Here is a 13,084-nt window from a genome sequence, read left to right on the forward strand (position 1 = left end):
GTGCTTGCTTAGTCCTGCAGGCACATAAGATGCACTACAAATCATGTCCAGCAGTTTTCAAGAAGCAATATGGAACCTAGGGGGTTAAGATTTTACTTCTTTTGGTTATTATTTGCACTGGTTACAAAGCATTACACAGGAAAAAATAAGAAGCGGAAACACAATTTACTGTACTGCATTTTACCAAATGGGCTGTGGAGTAAAGCAACAACAGACTAAAAAACAGCCTCAAGAGACTGATATGGCTGCAGAGCTCCAAAATATTTCCCAGTGTGCTGATCAGCTCATGTTTATCATGGAACAATACTGTGGCACTAACTGTAATACAATGAATAACACAAGATTCAGCTTGAACAGTGTGAGAATCTCATCCTGCTGCAAATTGCTAGGAAGGGAAGAGAAAGGAAGGGAAGAGCAAACTAATGTGGAAAACATGCAAAGCACAAACATTAGGCTGGATTTAGAGAGCTGCAAGTTATTTTACGATCATGATAAACTGGATATTTTGTCATTTAAATGAAGATTTTGAGATCTCAGCTAGCTTACGTTATAACCCAAGCATCGGCATTGAAACGAAGCTCAGTAAGAGAACATTTGCAGATAATCTCGTCTCAGTCTCTACCCTCCTCATGGGCGGGCCAAGTGCTGCATCCCGGTGATCAGCAGGAAGGAATTGCTCAGCTCGGCTCCACAGCCTGCAGCTCCCTGCCTGGGGAGCTCTCCTGCTAACCCCTGCAAGCTTTGTGCTCCTCTGTGTCACAGGAGGCTCCAATGGAGGAGCATCCAGAAATAACAGGATCGCCTTCTACTTCAGATTTCATCCTGATCTTTTACACAGAAGTAATAATTTAATGCCTCGTTCATGAGTTTCGATATCCCTTCCTATACAAGTGGAAAACAAGCAGAAGAACTTTAGTTGTGGTTGCCAAGCCTCCTCTGGAATCTTGCTGACTTCTTGATGTGGGTGACTTGTTCTGGAAATGAGTTCTGGACAATAAGTCATGTGGAAAATAATCTGTTTCCTCAGTGATAGATTCCCTGCATTGTCATTTCACCAAAGAAATTTTCTTGGCTGGAATAACAGCAATCCCTTTTGCTAGAGAATAATTGTTATAGCTTTTATAGATGAGCATCACCTTCTCAGACCTTCGTTCTTTGAAAATGTCAACAACAATTGAATAAGAAAAGGCTGGCTGTGCTGTCTACTGTAATTTCCAAAAGCTTTCAGCAAGGTCTTTCACCAGAAGCTTTTAAGGAAGCAAAGCAGCTGTGGGGCAAAAGGGAAAGTTCATGTGTGAATAAATAATTTATTAGAAGAAAGAAACCAAAGGGTGAGAGGAAATGGTCATTCTTCATGGTGAAGTGAGATTGTAAGGGGAGTCCTGCAAGAAATTCTTACTGGCACTTGTGCTTTTCAACACTGTCATACAGGACATGGAAGCAGGGTGAGGAGCAGGATTTGCTGAGAATATGAAGTTAATAATTTATTCTGGACAGCAAAGATGATTATGCAGACTTGCAGAAGGAGCCTGCTAGATTGAGTGGGCAATAAAATGACAGATGAAATTTGATGTAGACAAATATGAAGGTGGGGGAAAACCAATCCTGTTTTCAAATATAAAAAGATGGGTTGACTGCATCCCTCAACAGCAAAAGCTCTGGGCTGTGACAGATAATGGCACTAAAACTATTCATGCTTGTTATCAGTATGCAATCTAAGAAAAAGCAAGTATTAACAACTGACAGAAAAGAAAGAAAGAGAAAACTGGACATCATCATTACGCCATTTCATATGTCCATGATTTTTCATTCCTTCTATTCTGCATGCAGTTCTGATTTTTCTTCCTCAAAAGGGTGTAGAGATGCTGAAAAAGTTTCTGAAAAGAGCAACAAGGATGATCAAAAGTATGAAACTGCTTCTGTATGAGAAACAACAAGAGGAAGGGAGCAAAACAGTCTGAAAAAGAGTCAATGAAATAGCATGGAAGGGAGCCAGCTCAGAAGTTAATGAAGTCATGAAAAGCACTGAAGAGAGGATCAACAGAACACTCCTGGTAGAGGAATGGGGCACTGGCAGATGGAAGTAGTGGGAAACAGGTGCAGCTGACAGCACCAGAGGTTGTTCCACCCTCTGGTGTGTCCCTGGGCTCTGAGCTCCTGCTTTGGACATGGATGTCCAAGTTTGCATCTACTCAAGGGGCACAGACAAACTCATGGAAAAGAGCTTTTCTGAAGCTTACAGCATATTAGGAGTCACTTGCAGTCACAGCTAGAGACAAGGCACCACCTTAAGAACCTTTCTGGTCTTATGTTGCAATCAGCAGCTTTAAATGCTGAAAAAACAAAAAAGAAAAACAGATTTTTTTTAAGTTTTTTTTTTTTTTTTGCCTAGGTGAAGTGATTCCTGATCTGAAATTTGGAAACAGAAACCTTCAGTAAAAAGACAAATGCTGTTTGACCCTTAACATTTGAGCCTGCTGTTGCACCCTTCCAACTTATTTTCCTTCCTTGTCTGCACCAGATGTGAGCACTCATGGGGAATCCCTTATTTGAGTAAAAGCCATTTTTGTGGCCACTGTGTTCCCTGAACTTGTTTCTACCACTTGACTGTAGTACAATGCAATGTTACTAAAAGCATTCAGTTTTTCAATAAAGGTGGGATTCCTTTGGCCAAAGCCACATTAAACATGACACTGAATCAGCCTGGGAGCTACCAAAATATCACTATCACTTCAGCATTCCTGCCCAGCTCAGTGCACAGTGCTACCTATCCTTAAGAAATTAGCCAAGAAAATACAATTGTGTAAAAACTACTGAGCATGATTTCAAGCTGCACAGGAAAACAGAGAACACCATGAATAGCCACGAATTGGAGTAAAGCCATGCTTTTACTTAGAACTAAAGGCAACCTAGAGCTAACCATGAGTTGGTTAGACTAATTGCTAGGCTGTGTTTAACATTGTGTTTTAGCTGCCATTTGTTAGCCCCCTGCATTTCCTTTGTGAAGGAGAAGCTCCGGTCTGATCAATTCCTTTGCTGCTGACGATGGACGAGGGATTTTAGAAAGCGTCCCCAGGGTGCAGAGAGCCCTGCTGGGCTGTTTGCCTTCCTCCCAGAGGTTTCCTGTGGAAGGGTACAGTATAATTCTTTGGTTTTAGCAGTTAATTTGCATCTGCTGCTGTCTCTCATTTGTTATTCCTACTCCCCACGCCTGAGACTGTCATACTCTGTCCTTGGCATAATGGGTTTCAGTCAGTATGAAGTGTATGAAGTCATGAAGAGGATAATTAGCTTCTAAATTATGACAAGTGGGAGCAAATGAAGACTTAAAGCAAAGATATCAGTTCTCTGAGAAAAATACTAGAATGATATTAAATCAGATAAGAAATTACAGAAATTTGGAATAGGAGATAGAGACAAAATTGTTTATAATTAGCTTGTTGGGGTTTTTTTCTGTATAGACTCCACGTACTTTACACTATTTATTAAATAGACTAATGACTCCTCTGTGAAACAATCTCTTTGAAAACAGTCAGAAAACAGATCTCTTTGAAAACAGATCCCTTTTTGGGATCACTGCTGTATATACCATGCTGGGAATCCTGGCATGCTGCCTGGGAAGCTGCCCTCACCCGTGTTACACCTGGGATGACGCAGGTGTCCTCTCTGGTACCACACCCCAGGTGTGTTTTCCTGCAAGGGTTTGTGTGTCAGGTTTGTAAGACACGGCTGTTTAGGTATGGGCTAAACTCAGAACCTGCATTTGCATGTCCAAAAGATGACATTTAAGAAATTTGTACATTTAAATCTAGATGCTTGTATGATAGAATTAGAAATAATCCAAGTGAAGATTTCCAGTCTACCCTGAGCATTGCACGTGGGGGGTCTGCAGAGACAAAGCTTGGTGCCCAAATCCCTTTTGTGGAGCTCTGAGGCACATCAAAGCAGGTGTGGAGTACACAAGGCTTTTAACCAGGTGTAGGATAAGATCTCTAGTTCTGATCCAGTGAAATATATTTTCTCTATTCAACAGATCAATGCAGAAAACATGAGTTCAAAAACTCGAGCCACTTACCCACTTACCACTTGGAAGCCAATATATAGCAACTTCAGTTTTCAGGTCTTCAAAGCATTCGTGGATGGTTTGTACTGAAAAATGGGCGTATGAAATAAACTCTGACAGCAGAGGCAGCATCTGAATAGTTGAACTAAGCTGCCAATCTCTGAAGTAACTCCTAAACCACCATGAAGTCCTTACTCACACCAGTAGCCAGAAAGCTTTGCCCTAACAAAGTTTCAGATGCTGAGATCTTGCCCTTGAAAAGAGTTAAGTTGGTATCTCACTTTAATTCATTGTCATCTTGGGAGAAAAAACATTTGAAAATAACAAAATGCCGCCTGATAAAGACTGTATTCATATTTGTAGTTGCTGGACAGTTTCTATTTTTGAAGTTGAGTGAGTATAAATTCTGTATTTGTGGCAGCACAGTAGTACCAAAGCATATTTAAACACTTGGGCTGTAAAGTTATGAGTAATCTCCTCAGAACAGGGATATTGGTGTCAGAGATGTGGCTGGGCATCCTCTTTCTGCCCTGCTCTGGCAGAGAAGGTAAAAATAACTAAGTTTTTTTTTGGAGTGTGGCTAGTTCTTGGATGACTCAAGACTTTCCTTCAGAAGTGTATCAGCCTTACTGTCCATGTTGTGGACATAAAATGCACTGAAATGAGCTTAGGTAAGACTCCCATTATGGTCCTGATGGAAGAAGGTTGTTCAGTTTGGGATGCCCAAGGGCTCTCTCTGATGTCTCAGCAGGGCTGGCACACACCTCCCAAGGCCTGGGAAACCTGTAGGCTGAGGGAATGCTCAGGAGCATCTCAAGTGCCACCAGACATGTGTGGGCAACTGAACTGCTCCACTGGTGACACCCCATTGATCAGGCACTTCTTAGCAGTCACACATGAGCTCATCTGACACAAGGGCTATGCCAGACTTAATAGGCTACTTTTGCAGTGATCTTTTAAAGACATGTATATTTGTTGAGTTTTTTGTTTCTCTTTTTTTTTTCCTTAATTTTTTTTGTGCATCACAGAACTATAAGGCACACACACTTGCTAGCTGAATTACATTTTAACAGGGTTCCCTAGCAGACTTCATGAAGTCTCCATTCTCTGATTTGTTTATCTATAATCCTACCTTTTACTATTCCCATTCCCCCTGTTCTATTTATGAAAGAAAGTGTGCTGAAAACACTCTGGAGAAGTGTGAATCATTGTAGCTTGCTTGAATTTAATGAAGTTAGAAGAATTTTTATTAGGGAAGGATTTTGCCTTTTCATCTTCAGTTGTCATGGGTTTCTCCAGCTATCTCTGCTGTAAAACCCGAGGGGTGCAAACTTATATGATGAAACAGTATTGTGTAGTTCATTCAGATGGTTATGATTTATCTGTTCATTAGAAATCACAGATTTCTGTTCAGAATTGATTATGTTTAAAGATTCTGAGAAAAAGAAATTCTTTGTGATATTTTGATTAATTCTGCTATGATATGAAAGTCATCATGTGTCTTCCATAGAACACACTCCCATATTAGATGAAATAAAGACTTGGAGAGCAGTAATGGATGTGTGGTCCAAGAGTAACTGTACTGAAGTGGAAAAATATTCTTTGTGTAACAGAGGCATCACAGCCTTTAAGACATCATTTATCTGGGTACGTAAAATTGAAGAAAACTTTTTCCTTTCAGCATAATGGATTCTTGTCAGGAATTATGAAACACAATTTTTCTTTTTCAGGTTTTAACACATTGCTAAAGAATTGGAATTTTTTGCTTTTGACAGAGACAATAGGTAATAATTCACTGTGCATGAAAATAATACCAAGATTGGACAAATCTGCAAAAGACATTGTTAACAGAGCTGACAATAGCTGTTCATCTTTTTTTTTTTTTTTGCAGCTGGCAAACTAAAATATATTTTCCATTTCCCTCTGAAGATGTGTCTGTGAGATTCATTGCAGCACTATGATAAGCAGGCAAGAAGAAACTGAAAATGGGATGGTATAACCTGAATTGTCTGAAGGGCTTAAGACAAACCTTCCAGTAAGCTCCTCATACCTTTCTCTTGAGCACCTTTAAACTGAGCTCAGTGCACATGTGGCTCCCACTAAAGTTACTGGGAAACACAGCAGGAACAGCATCCCACAGTCCACTTTACTGCTGGAATCATTCCTGCCTTTCCCTGCACGTTCATGGCACCTGCAGCATCCCCAGAGCTCCTGACAGGAAAGGCAGCCCCTGATGGATGAGGTTGGGTGGGCACTGTTGGAAGGGAAGGGAAGGGAAGGGAAGGGAAGGGAAGGGAAGGGAAGGGAAGGGAAGGGAAGGGAAGGGAAGGGAAGGGAAGGGAAGGGAAGGGAAGGGAAGGAAGGGAAGGGAAGGGAAGGGAAGGGAAGGGAAGGGAAGGGAAGGGAAGGGAAGGGAAGGGAAGGGAAGGGAAGGGAAGGGAAGGGAAGGGAAGGGAAGGGAAGGGAAGGGAAGGGAAGGGAAGGGACCCAGGCCAGGAGGGTGCCTGGGCAGGCAGAGCCCTGGGGATGCTGCTGCTCCTGCCCTGCTCCTGCTGTGTCACTGAGAGCCAGGCTTCGTTTCCTGAACAATGGAAACCATGAAGGAGGTTGAAACCCACAGTTTCCCACCACTGTTTCAGACTTGTCCTCGAGGATCAGAGTTTTCCCCCCTGCCTCTGTCTGAGACTGTCAGAGTAACCAAAGCACAACACAGAAAGCAGAAAAGAAGAAAGCCCTTTCACTGGGCAGAAGCATTTAAAGATGAGATTTAAACCAAGGCAAAATCTTGCACCCAAATATGAATTTCTGAATACTAGAATGTAACTGCTGCAAAACCAATGGAGGACACATGGGGAAGTCTCTCTATCCAGCAGAACTGTCACTGCAGTTAAAGTAATAAGCAAGAGTCATTGATTTTGAATCAAGGCTGAGAAATAATCCCCCAAGTGCTGTTTTGAACTGGCAAGAATTTGGCAGGAGGCACTGATTAATGCTATTGTGCTCTAGCTCCTGTTGAGAGCTTATATGTTTTCAGCAACAATCTGGCAAAAAAAACCCAGAGGAGCAGCAGCAGACCTGTTCTTTGAAGAAACCTTATAAAAGTAAAGGTGGAACCACACCAAAAATCTCTCCAGACATATAACTGCTTTGGGGTAATGTAGGATTATTTAGAGCATGAAGGGCGGTGAACAACAATATGCTCAAACAGGACTCCATATTTTAGGACCACACAGTGATGTGTTCATGACACATTCAGTGAAGTGTTGGAAAAGAGTCTCACAAAATGTTGGTAAAATCAAGTAATTTCATTTTCTAATTTCCTCCCTTTTATAATAGATGTGCTTTTTCGCTTTTTTGCCTTTTTTTTTTTTCCTGGACAAATGACAATTTTTCTGGAATTAAATAAGAATTTCAGGACATGCGTTTCAGTGAGGAAAAAAACCAAACAGCAAGACATTGAACCCATTATATGTGAGTTTGACCAGAAAACTGAAAACCACATTTGCATAAATAGCAGAGGTGGAAAAGGGAAGTGAAAAGGCAGAGACTGCTGGCATCAATGTCAGTATCTACAGCACAGTCAGTTAAGTTAGAAGAGAGAAGGAAAAAGAATGATAGGATATCAGGTTAATTGTCAGTTGTCAAGCCAGTTTAAAATTAAATGTGAGTAGAACAAAGGATGTGTAGGTATTTAAAGGCATTGCTAGTAAGGAGCTGGCACCAGAAGCTTTGTTTTGTTTTGATTAGAAAGCAAAGAGCTCAGGAAACTCCTTGATAGCCCTTGCATGAATCCAAGTAGTAAGGGAGTAGTAGTAATGATCAGGTACATACATATTCCTTTGCATAAAACCATCTCTGAGCATTTTACCTGTGTCTCTCTTTCAAAACACTCATGGGCCAGCAAAGTCACCTCAGATCATCACAGGGGATGAAGACACAAGGACTGAGTACAGAAGGGCATTCCCTCGGCTGAAAAATCCCAGCAGTGGTAGGGTGTCACTTTCAGAGAACATGTGATCTTAATCTTTATAATCTTATTCCTTTTTAAATCTTAAATGGCTTCAGACTGCAGAGCTGGAAAGGGTGTAAGAATGAAGGGAAATATTTCCTTTTTACAACCACTTCCTCACTTGTCTCCCACCATCTTTCTAGTGTGAACAATCTTCAGGATGTGTCATGGAGACTTGAGAACCATGATGTTTGGAGGTTTTTTTCCCTTTGATTTAAACAGTAAATCGTACATGAAAGTGATTCGCTCCGGTTCAGAGAGGATTGTCCACACTTTTGTGGTAAGGCTCAGACTTCCCAGGACTTGAAGCGAGCAGGTGCAGCAGGGTCTCAGGCTGCCACCTCTCTGCTGCTCTCAGCAGGGCTGTGAGGAATGCCTGCAGGGCTCCCTAGGGTGTGCTGATGGCTTGGAGCCAGGTGGGGACTTCCTGGGGATGGGGCACAGCTCCCTGGCCTTGTCCCTTTGCCTCGTCCCTAACGTGTGTTCTGACCCACCCTGTCACTGAGGGTGGCTGAAGCAGTCCAGCTGGAGAAGGATTGTCCTTCTGGGATGTCCCTGCTGGCTATCCAGCACCGCTAGCAGTACGGGGGCACTGTCCCAGTCTCCGTGGTTCGGGACAGCACCTGAGGCAAAGCACTCTGTGCTATGACAGCAGCGTGACCTTGTGGCAGGACGTGGCTTGGCTTGTGGCTACAGTCAGCAGAAATAAGAGAGCGCTCTCCAGCTGTGGCGAATCCAGGTTTATTGGGTCCCAAGGGAAACCGACAGCCAAAGAGGACGAGGCAGGAGTTGCAACAGCTTATAAGGAGGGAGGGACACAGGGGAGGAGTCAGTCCTTGGACGAATAAGGTTTCAGAGGGGAGTGGGATACAAAAGATTGACTTAGGGAGAACACCAATGGGGATAACTTGAGGGTGGGGCCCCGGCCCCTGAGCCAATCACTCGACGCTCTAGCTGGAAGTTTCTAGAGAGTTCTAGAGAGAAGGGTGGGAGCACCGAGTGACGGACAGGGCATGGGGGAGGGATTTGAGAAAGGGTACATTGATCTCCAAGGCAACTGGGGAGGAGTTGGGATAACTGGCAGCACAAAGGAGGAAGGGAGAAGCAAGGCAGAACCATTACATGATAGGGGGAACAGAACAGTCCGACTTATACTGACACAACACAACATGTGGCTGTGATAATTAATGACCTGCAGTTCCCAGATTGCTCAAGGACTCAGTTAAATATAGGCGCAAAATTAGCAGTGGCAGAAGTACCCAAGTAAGGTATACTGAAATATCTCAACAGGTATTTGAGGGCTCTTTCATAGCATCTATGCTGCAACTTCACAATTACTCTAGTGTGAAAATTTCCCTGCTGTTTTTGGATCTGATCTGAAAGTTCATTGCCAAAATGGGAAGATTCACACAGATTGTTGTGCTTTGGATGAGGACTGCCTTCTGCTGCCAGTCATTTTTCAGCTTCCAGTACTGAAAGCCTTGTGTTGGGGGGATGGTGTTTCACTTTGAGGAATCCCCAGACTCCTCCGTTCTGTTGGATTTCGTTTGATTTAGATCTTGCTGGCTGTGTTTTCCTGAAATGAGAATAGGGAAATGCCAGACATACTATCTGTGTGCCTGCAGGAGATGCTGTAATGAAAACAGCACGGAATTTGCAGGAGGAGAAGCCCTGCATTGTCTTGGGGGCCCTGTGTCTCTGAGAGACAATTAGTGGGACAAGTGGCTGCTGTAGAGGTGAAATCACCATCAAGGCTGAAAGCTCTGCAAGCTTCCCATCTTCCAGTGTGGAAAGCATGCACAGGCAACATCTTTTCATTAGCAATTTCAAGGAATGAGATGGAGGAGATGCACAAGAGGTGGCAGCAGTCTGTGGGGACAGCTTGCCCTGGTGAAATAATGAGGGAAAGGAAAAAACAACAGAAGCTAAACCACAGCTAGTTCCAGCTAGAGGAGCTGATTAAACAGACCAGGAGGAAGTTCAGAGCAGCAGTATGTCTTGGGCATTACTTGTTTGTTAAGTAAGGACATCCAATTATCACAGAAGCAACTGGAGAGGTTTTTTCAGAGCCACAACTTATGTTCCAAAAGTGTTTCTTTAAAAATCAACAGCTGGAGTTTGCAACAGATGGTGAAAGCACAATGAAAGCAGGGATTACAACCAGAGGACAAAATAGGAATTTTAATGCTAGTACCAAACATTCCTGATGGGGGAGATTCAGTGGTCTGTGGATAATAAGCATCCTGTCACAGTCCCTGCTGCATCCCAGAACTGCCATTTGAGTGAAACAGTCCTTAGGAGGGCCATGTCTGTGGCAACCATATGTCACCCAAGGAGAACAGCTAGTCCTCAGAAACTGGCCCAAGGGATTTCTAAATTTCTAAAAAGTGATCTGGAACAGAAAGAAGAGAGAAAATGAAGCAAAACCCCAAGGAAAGGTCTCTCTCTGCATATGTGTGTGTGTTAGCCTGCAGCTTGTTTGTTTTGCCATAAGCTTTGTAGACATTCTCATATGCTGAAGCTCTGGGTAATTCAGAGTAGATAAAGTTAAAAGCAAGAAGGTGGAAGAGTGAAAAATTATCAGGTGCAATGTGATTAGGAAATATGAGAACACCTTTTGGAGCTCAAAGGTAAAGAAAAATAGGTATTCCTGTAACATGCAAAACAGTGTAGAGAGAATGGGATGGGAGAATGAGAAGGACAAAGCTGTGGCTGTAAGATATGGGCTCAGAGTCAATAGGAGGATCTGTGTCAGATAGGCTTTAGGTTTTTAAGTCTAAAGCTGTCATTCAGAAAACCCTGTCAGTTCATTGCTTCCCTCCAAAAATATCTCTCCTGCAGGCCAGAAATCGCTCTTGGTAGCCGGAGGTTTCTGCTCTGGCAAAGGCCTGACCTGAGCAGGACTTCTCCTCTGCACGGAATGGCAGGATGACAGGCCAGGCTTAGTTTCCTGCCAGCTTCATGCTTTACAGGACAGCAGGACAGCTGAAACAAATGAGCCAGTGGCAGAATTTTGGTAAGCTCTGTAGAACGTGGGGCTCCCCAGCTTTCCTTGCCTTGGCTGCTCCTGCTGGTCCAAGAGGTCTCCTTACTTGTGGCACCTCCCTTATCTATAGGTCTGTGTGTGTCCTGGGTTGGCAAGGCAGGGAGATCAGCTCCATGCTTCTCTTTCAGGGAGGAAAACCCCTGGGAAGCTGGTTTCTAAGCTAAACTGGTGCTTTCATCAAAATCTGTGCTGGAGATAAAGATGACATGTTCTCCCAAAAGGCTTGTGCAGCCTTTGAGGGCCTGACAGAAGAGTAATTAGCTCCCCTAGATGTCTGCTGTCATCCTGAACAGTGGAGAAAACCCACAAACAAGATGAGCAGGCTAAAAAACTTGGAAAAAAATAACTTTGAGTGCAGATGTTTAAAGGAAGAGAAAGTTAGCCTCTGTAATTTGGCAGTGATCAGGCACTCTGCTGAGGCAGGGCAGGTGATCCTGGACACCTCAAATTCCAAATTTATTTCCTGAGTCCCTATGTAAGCCCATTTTTCTCCACAGACAAGACCCAGGTCACAGAATCAAGCATCCAGAATCACTTAGGTTGGAAAAGACCTCTAATCTTTGACTGTTCACTACCTTGCCAACTACACCATAGCACTGAGTCCAGCTGTTTCTTGAACACCTCCAGGGATGGTGACTCCAACACTCCCCTGGGCAGTCCATTCCAATTCTTAACAACCCTTTTTGTGAAGAAATTGTTTCCCATGTCCAGTTTGAACCTCCCCTGGCACAGACTGAGGTAACAACCTCTGAGTTTTACCATGGCACCCATAGTAAAATGATTAATACCAGACTTCTTTCTTGAACCTTAATTCAGGAGAGGCATCTCCCACTAATCAGATCCTAACATGGAACAAGTATCAAAGATAATGAAAACAATCCAAATTCTCCAATGAAATGTTCTCAATAACTGTCTAACTCATTAGCTGGAAGCAATTTTGTGAATTTGGTACCCCTCCCCCTCATTTGACTTCCTCTGGCAATCACAGTGGCCCTGGAAGGCTCCACCAGGCAGGAAGAATGGGCAGCAGGCCCATGGCAGCAAACTATTTAATGACTGGGTTGTTGTGCAAGTGACTGTCATCTGTGAGAGGAGGATGTTTTCCAGTTTGTCCTTGGCAGCCAGAGCTTTGCTGAAGGATAACCATGTTGCAAAGACAGGGAATTTCAAGAACTGCTTTTGCTTTTCGGCATTTTGAGTGATGTGTGCTCTTATGAAGTTCAGATTTGGAGCCATACTTCTTGAAGCTCAAGGAGAGCTGAGCATCTCTAATTAGGAAAAGTAATCCCTTTAATTTCAAATAACAGCTGGAGGCTTGTTTACATACAGTCAACACAGAGGTTTCTCAAGATCTTAAATTTACAGGCAGTGATCATCTACTTTCACTCATTTCACTGTTTTGCTGTTATGTGAAGTTTTTCTAGTTCAGTCTGGGGAAAAGCAGCTTTGGGCTGACCTAATTGTGGCCTTTCAGTACCCTACAGGTAGGAAGCCTACAAGAAAGATGAAGAGAGACTTGTACAAGGGCATGTAGTGAGAGGACAAGGGGGAATGGCTTCAAAACAAAAGAGGGTAGGTTTAGATTAGATATTAGGAATAAACTCTTCATATGAGGGTCGTGAGGCACTGGAACAGGTCATCCAGAGAAGCTGTGAATGCCTCATTCTTTAGTGTTCAAGACCATGTTGGATGGGATCCTGAGCACCCTGGTCTAGAGTGGGAAGTGTCCCTGCCCAGAGCAGGGTAGCTGGAACTGGATGATCTTTAAGGTCCCTTCCAAACAAAACCATTCTGATTCTACCTGTGTCTACTCAGTGAAACACAAAAGGAAAGGTAACCCATTCAGGAGCTGAAGCTGGGGTCCCCTATCAGTGGTCTTAGGTCTATAGCTTTACACCACTTACAATGAAAACATGGTTTTAATGCTGAGAAGCTTTAACTAACCAAAAAGCAGTTTCAGCAGCAG

Source organism: Molothrus ater, chromosome 3, assembly GCF_012460135.2.
Source record: "Molothrus ater isolate BHLD 08-10-18 breed brown headed cowbird chromosome 3, BPBGC_Mater_1.1, whole genome shotgun sequence".
Classification (NCBI taxonomy): domain Eukaryota; kingdom Metazoa; phylum Chordata; class Aves; order Passeriformes; family Icteridae; genus Molothrus; species Molothrus ater.